At 36.7% G+C, this 7,756-nt stretch overlaps 1 pseudogene; it reads left to right on the top strand.

Moving 5' to 3' along the window:
- Positions 1–3,832, top strand: part of LOC111155385 — a 6,913-nt pseudogene extending 3,081 nt beyond the window's left edge.
- Positions 3,833–7,756: the final 3,924 nt, after the last annotated feature.

Genomic DNA, 7,756 nt, shown 5'->3' with positions numbered 1-7,756 from the left:
GAGCCATCCAGAAATTAGCCTGATGACTAGGGAAAGTCAGAACAATTTGAAAAAACTTTCCGCTCAACAGGATAAAATCTAGAATTAAATTAAGTTAGTTAACAATATAGTCAAGTTTCAATCAATAAAGTCTTTAATTATAATTAATGGTTTATTTCCTTTATTAATCTGCTTTTAAGCCTTCCTACTATCCCTCTGAAAATTTAGGTTTAACTGCCTAACTAAAGAGCTATTTTCAAAAATATTTAATTGGCTGGAAAGAGTGTATTGAACTCTTCTTTCAGTTGACCTATCTTTAGAAAACTGAGCTATTTGGCTCATTAAACTATAAATGTATCCAGGCATCCTCGTGAAAGCATATTTTAACTCAGACTGAGTAGTGCAGGCTAGAGCCACATACTAATATTCTGAGATAGTAAACACAGATAGTAGAATATGACAGTATATGGATCAAAAAAAAAAAAATCAGTACTAAATCTAGAGTTGAAGGGTCTTTCCATAGATGTGTTCTTTTGCCCTCAAACTCTATTTATTATTTTTGACTGCTGAGTCAGGAACTGCCTCCATTTACTAGGTTGCTTAGGAGGACAAGAGAGATTCTAAGTGACCATCAGAGGATTGGCTCCTAAGCACAAGGTATACCCACCAACCAAAGACATGCGTTTCTTTATCCCTACCCAAAGCACAAGCAAAGCACTCCTTCTGTATCAGTTTCCTGACACTACTACGACAAAGAACCAGAAATTAGATGAATGATAGAAACTTATTTTCTCACAGTTTGAGAAGCTAGACTCCTGATATCAAGGTGTTGACAAGGTCTTGCTCTCTCTGAAAGTTCTAGCAAAGACGTCTCTCCTAGTTTCTGATAGTTCCTTGCTTGTGATAACATAACTCCAGCCATTTGATGAGATTCTACCTGTGTGCATTATCTGTGTCCAAATTTCCCCTTTTCATCAGGACATCAGTCACATTGTTTTAAGAGCCCATGCTGTTCCAGTATAACCTCATCTTAACAAATTACATCTGCAATAACCCTATTTTCAAATAAGTTAATATTCTGAGGAACTGGGGGTTGGGATTTCAGCATGTGAAATTCTGGTGGACACAGTTCCACCAATAACACTCAGTGGAGGGAGCCATCATAATCATATACTTCATACTAATTCTCCAAATAATTTTTAATGTTAATAACCAGTACATGGTCAAATTTAACCAGCTACCTTAGTAATAATCATAATCATAAAAATTATAGGCAGTGCCAGTAGAAACAATAAACAAATGAAAGATTAATAAAATAAAAGTTGGTAAAAATTGGTGAGATCTGTTATTAGCTATGAATAAGAACATCACCAGTAAGAAAGAAGGAATTAACTGAGAACATGGAAATATGAGAAAAGCTTTTATTTTTTTAATTTAATTTAATTTTTTCAGTGTTCCAAATTCATTGTTTATGCACCACACCCAGTGCTCCATGCAATATGTGCCTGGTGGTGGGTATTAAGGAGGGCACGTGTTGCAGAGAAAAGCTTTTAAAAAAGAAAAAGTAGAAGGAATAGATCAAGTATAAGGAAGATAAGTAACAAGAAAAGGATGTCCACTCTCACCCCTGTTGCTCAACATAGTGTTAGAAGTTCTACTCACAGCAATCAGAAAAGAAAAAGAAATAAAAGTTATCCTAATTGGTAAGGAAGAAGTAAAACCATTCACTATTTGCAGATGACATGATACTATGTATAGAAAACCCCAAAGACTCCACCAAAAAATTGGTAGAACTGTTAAATAAATTCAGTAATGTTGCAGGATACCAAATCAATATACAGAAATCCATTGCGTTGTTTTTAAGATTTCATATAGTTAATTAAGAAAGAGAGCATGAATGGAAGGGAAGGAGCAAAGGGGGAGAAAGAGGGAGGTGGAAAGAATCCCTTAGAGCAGACTCACACTGATCATGGAGCCAGACACGAGGTTCAACCTCAGGATCCCAAGATCATGACCTGAGCCAAAACCAAGAGTCAGACGCTTATTGACTGAGCCACCTAACCACCCCAAATCTACTGCATTCCTATACATTGATAATGAAGTAGCAGAAAGAGAAATTAAGAAAGTAATGCCAGTTATAATTGCACTAAAAATACCAAGGAATAGACTTAACCAAGGAGATAAAAGATCTATACCTTGAAAACTGTAAAACATTAATGAAAGAAATTGAACATGACACAAACAAATGGAAAGATATTCCATGCTCATGGATTGGGAGAAGAAATATTGTTAAAATGTCCATACTACCCAAAGAAATCTACAGACTTAATGCAATCTTTATCAAAATACCAACAACAGTTTTCATAGAACTAGAACAAATAATCCTAAGATTTGTATGGAACCACAAAGACCCCAAAGAGCCAAAGCACTCTTGAAAAAGAACAAAACTGGAGTTACCACAATCCCAGATTTCAAGATATACTTCAAAACTGTAGTCATCAGGGACACCTGGGTGGCTCAGTTGGTTAAGCAGCTGCCTTCGGCTCCGGTCATGATCCCAGCGTCCTGGGATCAAGTCCCACATCGGGCTCCTTGTTCGGCAGGGAGCCTGCTTCTCCCTCTGCCTCTGCCTGCCATTCTGTATGCCTGTGCTTGCTCTCTCTCCCTCTCTCTCTCTCTGATAAATAAATAAAATCTTTAAAAAAAAAAAAACAAAAAAACCCCAACAAAACTGTAGTCATCAAAACAGTATGGTAGTGGCACAAAATAGACACATAGGTCAATGGAACAGAATAGAGAGCCCAGAAATAAACCCATAATTATATGGTCAATATTCAACAAAGGAAAAAAGAATGTGCAAAGGGTAAAAGTCTCTTCAACAAATGGTGTTAGGAAAACTGGACAGCTACACACAAAAGAATGAAACTGGACCACTTTCTTACGTCCTACACAAAAATAAACTCAAAATGGATTAAGGACTTAAATGTGAGACCTGAAACCATAGAGAATCTCAGAAGAGGACACAGATAGTAATTTCTCTGACATTGGCAGTGGAAACATTTTTCTAGATGTGTCTCCTGAGGCAAGAGAAACAAAAGCAAAACTAAATTATTGGAACTACATCAAAATAAAAAGCTTCTGTACAGTAAAGGAAACAATCAGCAAAACAAAATAACAACCTACTGAATGGGAGAAGGTATTTGCATATGATACATCCAATATAGGGTTAGTATTTAAAATATATAAAGATTCTCCTCTGCACCTCAGCCCCATCCTTGCCTGGGTCCACGGCCACCTAGCTCTACCATCTTCCCTCCCGGCCCTGCCAGAGGTGGGATACTGCCATAACAGAGCTTTCATGGAGCATTTTCCAGAGGGCTGATAAAGACAGGAGCCAAGAGATATCAGACAACAAGCTTCAGCAAGCACTGTCCGACGGCACATGGACTCCATTGAATCCAGTGATTGATAATGACTGCCGGGTCAGTCATATCAATGTTTGACTGAGAGAGCAAGGCTGGCATGAACTTCAGCAAGTTCAGTGGCACCTGGAAGTACATCACAGACTGCAGAACTTCTTCAACACCTATAACAGGAACAAGTCTGAGTGACTGACAAGAGCAAGTTAAAGTAAGCTCTCTCAGGATACCGACTCTCTGACCATTTTCACAACATCTTCATTTGAAAGATTGACAGACAAGTGTGGGCACAGATTGCATTTGATGACTTCATCCAGGGATGCATCCTCTTGCAGAGTTTGACAGATATATGCAGACATTATGATAGGGATCAGGATGGCTAAATTCAGGTATCATATGAACAGTATCTGTCCATGGTCTTCAGCATTGTATAACATTGACCTTTGCAAATAGCTATGTGACTTAGCGGAGGAAGACTAAAAAGGCCAAATCTCTCTTTAAAGAAATGGAATGCATATGCAGCTGGATACTGTTCTTCCTTAAGATTTTATATAATTAATATTTGGGGAACCAACTGTACCTATGTGGATAACTTGATTAAGGTTTTTGCAAATGTAAAAATAGTTATGATCGTTAAGCACATATGAACATTTGATTTCAGATTGTTCAATTGTGCCATGACATAAGATATCATAATATTTCAGATATCCTGGATGCAAAAAATTCATCATGTGCATTTCTAGATAGTTCCAGTTCTATAATGGAAAGCCACTTTTATTAGTCAATAAGAATTTAAAACTAGTACAGGATTTGTACAGAGACTTTTATATGCCTCACATTTTTAAAATGGGGTTTAATATATTTGACTATGTGACATAAGCTAATGCACCCTGTCAAAATATATATATATATACATAGGCATAGATATATATGTGAGTATGTGTATATATGTGTGTATATATATGTATATATGTGTATATATATGTATACACACAATATATATATATTATATATAAAATATATATACACACACTATATATATACACATTATATATATATCATATATATTATATATATTACATATAATATATACATATAAAACTAACACAACTCAACCCCCCAAAAATTTTTTAAATGGACAGAAGACATGAATAGACATATCTCCAAAGAAGATATCCAGATGATCAACAAACACATAAAAAGATGTTCAACATTACTCATAATCAGGGAAATACAAATCAAAACCACAATGAGAAATCCCCTCACACCTGTCAGAAGAGCTTAAATCAACATCACAAGAAAAAACAAGTTTTGGTAAGGACGTGCAGGAAAACAAATACTTGTGCTCTGTTGGTGGGAATGAAAACTAGTACAGTCACTATGGAAAACCATATGGAAGCTCTTCAAAAAGTTAAAAATAGAACTACCATATGATCCAGCAATTCTATTATTGGATATTTACACAAAGAATATAAAAACACTAATTCAAAGGGATATATGCATCCCTATGCTTATTATATCATTATTTACAATAGCAAAAATTATGGAAACAACCTAAATATCCATTGATAGATGAATGGATAAAGAAGATGTAGTATGTATATACAATGGACTATTATTCAGCCATGAAAAAGAATGAAATCTTGCCATTTTCAACAACATGACTGGGTCTAAAGGGTAAAATGCTAGGTGAAATAAGTCAGAGAAAGACAAATATGATTTCACTCACGCGTGGAACCTAAATAAAACAAATGAACAAAGGAAAAAGGAGAGGAACAAAAACCAGACTCTTAACTATAGAGAACCAACTAATGGTTACCCAAAGGGAGGTTGGCAGAGGGATGGGTGAAGGAAGCGAAGGGGCATAAGAGTACACATCATGATGAGCTCTGAGGAATATATAGAATTGCTCGATCACTATATGGTACACCTGGAACCAATATAACACTGAATGTTAATTACACTGGCAGGTAAAAAGAAAAAGAAAAAAAAATCAGAAGGAAAGGGTAAAAAAGAACATGCAGGGGTACCTGGGTATCTCAGTGTGTTAAGTCTCTGCCTTCATCTCAGGTCATATCTCAGGGTCTCTGCTCCGCATTGGGATCTCTGCTCAACGGGGAGCTTGCTTCCCCCTCTCCCTCTGCCTGCCTCTCTGCCTACTTGTGATCTCTCTCTCTCTCTCTCTCTCTCTGTGTCAAATAAAAAAATAAAATATTAAAAAAAAAAAAGAACATGCAGTGTCCTGTAGGAAAGCTTGGTTATCAGGTAAGAAGATATTGTCCAAAGACTGAGTGCTGTAATTCACAGCTGTCTCCATATCCTATCTCAAACATCAGAGCACCTTTTATTTTATCTCTGATGCCAGGGATTAACCTATGGTGGTGACGGTTTAGAAGTGAAGGTTTAGAGGTAAAGTTGGCTATGGAAAAACAAAGTCTATTTATCCGGTAAGGTACAAAGTAGTATGTGTCATTTATAGTAAATATTTAAATGAAGGACAAGTACAAACTTTATTTTTAATTAATTTATTTAGTTAGATAAATAAATAAATAAATAGCACAAGTAAGCAGAGCAGCAGGCAGAGGGAGAGAGAGAAGCAGGCTCTCTGCTGAGCGGGGAGCGCAATGGGGGCTCGATCCCAGGACCCTGGAATCATGACCTGAGCCGAAACCAGCTGCTTAAACAACCGAGCCACGCAGGCACCCCTGTTTTTTTGCTTTGTTTTGTTTTTTGTTTTAATACAAACTTTTTTCAATGAGACAGGTGTCAGAAACAAATATTGAATGCATTTGTCTCAAAAATGCAATAGACACTAAATCAAAAGAAAACATGTTTTTCAAAACGTCCAGGGTTCTACAATCCTTACATACCAAGTGTCTTTTTCTTGCTTAAGAATTATTAAAATTTGTCATCTTTCTATAAGGCCTCAATTACCTAGGATCATTCAATAATTTTATGCATAGTTTAGTCCACAAATTTTTTTTAAGTTTCCTTTTTCTAGCAACATTCCCCAGATGTGTAATATATAGTTCTATGTGTTAGTAAATGCAACTTACTGAACTTACGGGCACCTGTGTTGGAGAGGCAGGTGGTTTTGGACATCAGGTTGACTCTATTAAACATAATAAACCATAATGCATTCTGGAGTGAATTCTCATTATTTGTCTTTTTCTTCCAAAAAGGGTTTGCAGAATGTGCTGGGGCAGAGCCTCCTATACTATGTAATTCCAAAATAATTATTAAATTAAAGGCATAAAAACTTTATCTTGGTTTGTTATTTTGCCTTCAATAAAACTGTTATCAGCACTAACCCACTTTGTAACTGAGTAGCTTTTAATTTATAAGGGCATACCATTTTATCAAAACAAAATATTTGCTACTAAAGATTAGGAATGTACAATAAATAACATTGGGTTCTATTTTTATTCTCTCATAACCACAAATAGAACTTTATGCCATTTTTTTCCAATACCTGATATATTAGTTGGGACTTTGGGTTACAATTGCAAAAACCAAATACAATGTAACGTAAGTTTTTTTTGTTTGTTTGTTTTTTGTTTTTTTTTTAAAGATTTTATTTATTTGACACACAGAGAGAAATCACAAGCAGGCAGAGAGGCAGGCAGAGAGAGAGAGAGGAAGAAACAGGCTCCCTGCTCAGCAGAGAGCCCAGTGTGGGGCTCGATCCCAGGACCCTGAGATCATGACCTGAGCCGAAGGCAGAGGCTTTAACCCACTGAGCCACCCAGGCGCCCCCAATGTAATGTAAGTTTTAAAGAAGAAAGTTATTGGCTCATAAATGTGGCAAGCCTGAAATTGCATACAGCATGGCTGGATCTAGGAATTCAAATGACTTTGTAAGGTCTCTGGTATCCATCATGTAATTATGTCTTCTTTGGCTCATCGTCTGTCTTCTCCTGCCTGACAAATAGCACACCATCTGAACCCCAGAAATACCCAGTACTCATAAGTGGACAATCGCTTTGTTTTCTTGTTTTTGTTTTTTACTTTTTTTTTTTTAAAGATTTTATTTATTTATTTGGCAGAGATCACAAATAAGCAGAGAGGCAGGCAGAGAGAGAGAGAGAGGAGGAAGCAGTCTCCCTGCAGAGCAGAGAGCCTGATATGGGGCTCGATCCCAGGACCCTGAGATCATGACCTGAGCCAAAGGCAGAGGCTTAACCCCCTGAGCCACCCAGGCACCCCTGTTTTTTACTTTTTTCCCACAGATTTCCCACAAGCATTGCATCTTACCATGCTGATACTGCCGCCTCTGACCCAGATATTACTCAGACCAAAGATTGTTATGTAATTGCCAGCAAGCATAGTCATCTTTATCTACTCTATGTCATGAGGAA

This window comes from Enhydra lutris, unplaced genomic scaffold (assembly GCF_002288905.1).
Source record: "Enhydra lutris kenyoni isolate GAN:26980312 unplaced genomic scaffold, ASM228890v2 scaffoldscaffold41, whole genome shotgun sequence".
In the NCBI taxonomy this organism is placed as follows: domain Eukaryota; kingdom Metazoa; phylum Chordata; class Mammalia; order Carnivora; family Mustelidae; genus Enhydra; species Enhydra lutris.
Note: the sequence above shows the minus strand (reverse complement) of the source record. Positions and strands in the feature narration are given on the sequence as shown.